Source organism: Ceratotherium simum, chromosome 1, assembly GCF_057802395.1.
Source record: "Ceratotherium simum simum isolate JZ-2026a chromosome 1, ASM5780239v1, whole genome shotgun sequence".
NCBI lineage: Eukaryota > Metazoa > Chordata > Mammalia > Perissodactyla > Rhinocerotidae > Ceratotherium > Ceratotherium simum.
The window spans coordinates 41,270,292-41,276,562 of record NC_141900.1 but is presented as its reverse complement, the minus strand read 5'-3'; positions in this window follow the sequence as shown (position 1 = coordinate 41,276,562).

The window sequence follows — 6,271 nt, the reverse complement described above, 5'->3', positions numbered from 1 at the left end:
GACACCTCTCTCTTGGATCTCCTTCCACCTCACAGTCTGCTTCCTCTTAGCTTCTTCTTTATCCTCTTCACCTTGAAACATCAGACTGCTCAAGGCTCAGTTCTCGAGCCACCTGCCTTCTCTATTTAAACTCATTCCCTTAGTGATCTCATCCAGCCCCTTAATTTTGAATACCATTTCCACGCTGATGTTTTCCAAGTTTTAGGTCCAAACCCCAACCTCGCCCTAAACTACAGACCCCTTGTCTTCTTGACACCACCATTTAGCTTTTTATGAGGCATCTCCAACTTAACATCTCCAAAACAGATAGACCCACCTTCCTTCACCATTCTTCCCGTATTGGTAAATGGCAACTCACTTGAAGTTCTACTTTCAAAATATGTTCGGAATCTGATTACTTTCACTGCCTCCACCACTAAAGCCCTAGTCCAAGCCTCTGCATCACTCACCTGATTTAGTTCAACAGTGATTTGGGTGATTATGAGGTGTCACTGTAGGTTCATCAGTTGTAACAAATGTACCACTCTGGTGAGGGATGCCAATAATGGGGAGGCTATGCATGTGTAGGGGCAGAGGGTATATGAGAAATCTCTGTACCTTTGTCTCAATTTTTCTGTAAACTTAAAATCACTCTAAAAAATAGTTTTAATTTAAAAAAACTTTAAAAAATATATAAATCAGATTATGTCACTGCTCTGCTCAAAACTCTCCAACAGTTTCCATCTCACTCAGAGTAAAATCTAAAGTCCTTACCATGGCCTTCAAGGCCTATATGCTTCCTATACTCACCCTACATCTGTGAACTCATCCTCTATCACTCCCCTTTTACTCTTCTCATGACACATGGACCTCCTGGCTGCTTTTTGAACATACCATGACTGATCCCACCTCAGGGCCTTTGCACTTGCTGTAGTGTCTATCTGGAATGCTCTTTTCTCAGATATCCACATGGCTCAGTTCCCTCCCTTTGTCCTGCCCAAATGTCACCTTATCAGAGAGCCTTCCTTGAGCACATTTAGAATAGCACTTGCCTCTCTCACTCTCCCCCTTTACCCTGCTTTATTTTTCTTCTGAGCAATTACCATCCTCTGAAACATTAGATATCTATTTGACTGTTATTTGCTAATTATGTATCTGCACTGAAATGTAAGCTCCATGAGAATAGGAACTATGTCTTGTTCACCATAGTATGCTCAACATTTAGAAGAAGGATTGTTAGAGAAAAGTGCTCCAAAAATATTCGCTGAAAGTTGAAGAAAGAACGTTGAGAGGTTCACTATAGCTTCCTTTAGCATATTCAAAGGATATGAAATTTGTCTTAAGACAGTTTATTTCTCCATCTCAACCTTCTCATTTCTTTTTCTTTTAAAAATTTTTAAAATAATTATAGACTTACAAGTACTTGTAAACAGAGTACAGAGAAGTTCCATGTACCGTTTACACAGCTTCCTCCTAAGGTTACATCTTACATAACTATCCTTTAAAATTTTTTGTTTCCTTTACTCAAGTTTTTGGTTTCCTTTACTCAAGCTTTGCCTGCTTTCTTCTATAAGTCTTTCCAAACAGGCTTTCAGAACTCTTGCATCTCTTATTTCAGAGGCAAGCCATTGATGAACTTTCTTCGACAGCAAGGGAGTAGGACAAGAATACTTCAGTTAAATGGGAGAAAATATGTTTTATCTTATTTTTAATATTAACAAATAATAAATTATAACTAACAAACAATAATACTAAAAGAAGGGGAAAGCTGATTCATCTCTTAAGCTCACAGCCTCTATAGAGAGATACTGTTTCTTCTGTAAATTCTGAATAGCAACTTGTTTGCTATAATTTCTAAAGACAGGCAAAATGATAATTTGTTGGCTCTAGTGTATGCAACTATTTAGGAAAAGTTGAATAAAATAAATATATGATTTTCTATATATGTTCATATTTCTTTTTAAGAAATTATTCTGCTGAGAACATGGCATTCATTTATTCAACAAATATTTATTGTCTATCTACTATGTGCCAAAGCTCCATGCTAACAATCCCTGAGACGATCTGGGATGAATGTTACCTTTGAGACACTATAATACTAAAAGATAGATTGAACACTCCTATCTTCCAGGTAAGGAGGTTACCCTCCATGGACTGAGCATTCATGCTTAGGAGACAAGTGCATTATTATGCTCTAATAACTGGTTTCCAGGGTTATAAAAAAATCAATGTCCCTTTCAATATGCCTGAAATATATAAAATAACCTATCATTTGACAAGATAAGACTCACTGATTTAATGATCAGTAAAAAGAGGACAAGACTGGGACATCACTAACCTCTAGAGTTAAAATAACCATGTATTAAACTCCTTATAAAAGTTCCCTTCATATAAAATATTAATTATAAACCTGCCCCTCGTCAGTCTTCTCCCATAATCAATCTCCTTTCCATTATTAGTAGGGTGATCATTTGCCCTGTTTGCCTGAAATGCCCTAGTTCACACCTGTTGTTCCAGCATAATTTTTAATTGCACCCCCTTTCACTCTCTAAAGAATCTTGGTTTGGACGATAAATTATATGGTCAACCTAAGTATTAGGGTCTCTGGGATAAACGATCAAGGCGCCATTCCTATTTATTGGTATTACCTTGTCACAAGCTGTAAAAACAGTTTTCCTTTTGATTGTTTCTTCCTGAGTTGTCACAAAGACCTTCACATAAAATCACTCTGTCCCATTAAAGCAATTATTGAAACCTCCTTCAGTAATGACCACTTGTTTCAGTTTTCCTCCTCAGATTCCAGAGACCAAATGCAGACATAGCTTTTGCTGGGTCAGCATCGTAATTGTTCAGAGGCACAGCCTTGTACAGGGAAAATTTTGTCTGACTATCTAATCCACAAGAATCTTAAAGAGACATTTTTCCTTGGTAACATTATCTGGTAGAAAGAGTCTGTGATTGACTACTAATTTTAGCCCAGAGAATGGAAAACCCAACATACTTAATTTCAATGGAACATATGTATTTCTGGACTAAGATACCTAATGTCTCTAGAGTGCTACTAGGGAATGAGTAATTGAAAGGTGAATTTGGGTGGCCTCCTCAGATATAATCTGTGTTAAAACTATTTAATCTCTGTGGTTCACAAGTAAAGCTTTTCTTGAGTTGATGAATGATATTTCTGGGATTACATGTTTCTACAACTATATTTTTTGGCTGATTCTAGCAGCAGCACCACCATTGATTCATTATTTAATTTTGGAAAATTGATCACTTGTTTTTTTGCATCTAAGGCTATGTCCTCACAGCACCAAAGTGCCCAATCAATTCAATGCTTAAAAAAAACCACTTGTTAAAAATGTGGGATCGTGAAGACAAAACCACTAGTGAGGGAACTAAATTGTTTTCACCTAATTGTTTGGCTGTTTCTTAACCTATATGTGAATTGTGGATAATTCTGCTGGTTTTTGCCTTCCTGATGCAGTTGCTATGAAAGTAAGTTACATACTCAGTAAAACATTACGAACATTTGGGATAACAGAGGCTGAATGACTTTATCGTTCTTGTTTGTAGTTTGCTTGAAAAATTAAATTGAATGAGTGAAGCGGCTGAAGTGTTTTTCTCTTTTTCTCTTTCTTTCCATTTTTTTTTTACTTCTCTACCTAAAATGAAAGTACATCCTTTAAAAATATTATTACTGAATAGTCAGTTTTATCGTAAGACACCGATAGTCCCTAAAATGTCGACGATACTCCTCTGTTGTTGGTTTTTAAAAATTTCCATGCTTTTATCAAAATTAAGAAGGTATCAGGAAAACTAGGCTCCTAAATTCCTTCTCAACTCAAGGAACTGGGTTGACTAGCTAAAGAAAAATTTTCCTGATAATTATCCCTGTTCCTATTTCTGGCATCAACTCTACCTCCTTCACCCTACCTAATCTGTCCCCCTAGAAAACACATTACAAAAGCTAGAGAGCCTCCTTTCTTATGAATCAAGACAGCTGCTTTCCCAGGAGTTCCAGGGCCTATTTGTGAAACACAGCCTGGGCAATTGCCCCCCAAGTCCCGCAGTCCTGAGCCAAGAGGGAAGTTCCATGATTTGGAAGTAGTGGCATCAGGTGGTTGGAGGGGGTGGGGTGATAGACCAGGCTTCTGGTCTTCCAGGAAACCAATTCCATTGGGGTAATTATTTTTTTCTTTTTTCTTTTTGCTTGAGGAAGATTAGCCCCAAGCTAACATCTGTGCCAATGTTTCTCTATTTTGTATGTGGGATGCCTCCACAGCATGGCTGACGAGTGGAGTAAGTCCATGCCCGGGATCCGAACCTGCGAACCTGGGCCGCCAAAGCAGACTGCACGGAACCTTAACTACTCGACCACTAGGCTGGCCACCATTGGGGTAATCTTAATAGGTCATATTATATGTTATATACCAAATATACCTGTTCTTCTTTCAAAGGATAAAGACCTGCAAAAAGAAGGTAAAGAGTTGATAAGATAGAAAAAGATGTATATATATATATATATATATATTTTTTTTTTCAGATTACAAAATTATGACCTATTCCTAACTATGGGACAGGAACTACTCAGAAAGTATTGTATCTTCTTTTGGCAAGATTATGCTGAGTAGCCTGTGCACATCTCTGTAATTCTCAAGAGATTTACTTGCTGTCTTTCAGCCAACAATATGACAAGGATTTATTGATATGCCAAGGTGAGGACTTGGGTATCAGAAATGGGAAATCTGAGACATGATCATTTGGTTGAAGAATTCTAGGTTCTTTGAACATTCTTGTCCCATGAGTGGTTCACAAAAAAACCTTAGAAGCTGCCATACCAACTATGCTTCCCAAATGGGAAACTGGGGCAGAGGGTCAGAGCAGGGGTAGGGTATGTGTTTGTGGTGGAGGGGTGACATTTTTCACAATGTATTTTGCTGGAAGGTCTACACTCTAGCAGGACCAGCCTTAGGAAATGCTGGTAAGTGGTTCTTTGGCAATATTTACTTATTTTGGAATGGCTCTTCCTCTCTCCTACTTCCTCTGCCTAGAGGTGTAATTTTGTAATCTGATTGCCGAAAGTCCCCTCACTGTGGCCCTCACCTGAGCTGATATGCTCTGGACCTTGTCCCCTTCTCAGGTTGACCAAATTTCCTATCTGCATCATGTCCCATTCCCATTGGGTATTTATTTCTGCTTTCCAAGGGAGCAGGACATTATCCTGTAATCTAATTAGAATGAGGTAGAAAGGGTCCATGCAGTTTAATACACTGTCCCTCTTACTATGTAGGTAGAAGGTAGGGGTTTACACTTCCACAAGTGAGTAGCAGTATTCTGTCAAAGATGTGAATTTTTAGTAGTGAACTTTCAGGAGCTATATATATTGCAAATTTGTGGGAGTGATATTTTGCGGACATAGACATTTTTTAGCGCTCTTAAAATCACACATATATACAAATACCTTCCTGAGTAAGGAAGGCCCAGCCCTTGAACCTGGGAGAGTCAGAGTATCTGTTTTGCATAGCCAGGTCTCATCAATGTTGAGGGCGGAGATACTGGCAGGGAGCGAGACAGCTGGAGAGCGTGCCTAACTGCTCCGTCAACAAGAAGACCAAGGACTGTACATCTCTTTCTCCCCCCTGGGGGTGGGGGTGGATTTGGCACAGAGAGAGGGTGCCCGGCACCCCTCCCACGTGCACATGCACCCTCATCCAGGCACTCCCGGCCTGGCTTCGTGGTTTGCCTACAGGCTGATTCCTAAAAGATCAGAAAGACAAATGATTCAGAAGTGCCTGCAGCTGATTCCTACTTAGACTATGTAATCTCACAATCCGTGCCTGTTTTCTTTTAAGTGTTTATATGCCTCTGATCAAATCTTCATTCAGCTCTCTAACTGTCCCTTTGAAAACAGCAGCAATGCTTTATTTCTGATTACATAACGAAGTAAGCCAAACAACTTAAAAAAAAAAAAACGCCCACAGCAGTTTTGATTTGACACTGTTTATGTTTCATCTTTGCTATCCCAATCCAAGATTTTCTGACTATCTTCATAGCCTAGCCAGGACACATTCACTGACTTATTGACTGGGCAGGGCTCTGATTTATGCTCTTAGGAAAATTTCTCATGTGATTTACAGTGATTTTCAGTGAGAATCAAGAGCACCATTGTTGGTTCCTAATAATTATGTAGTTTCTGTATGTAAATGCATGTCTTTCACACTCATAAATGCAAATAGGGCATAGGATTTCCAGTGCTGGCTCACATACACATGGCGCAGACACACACACACCC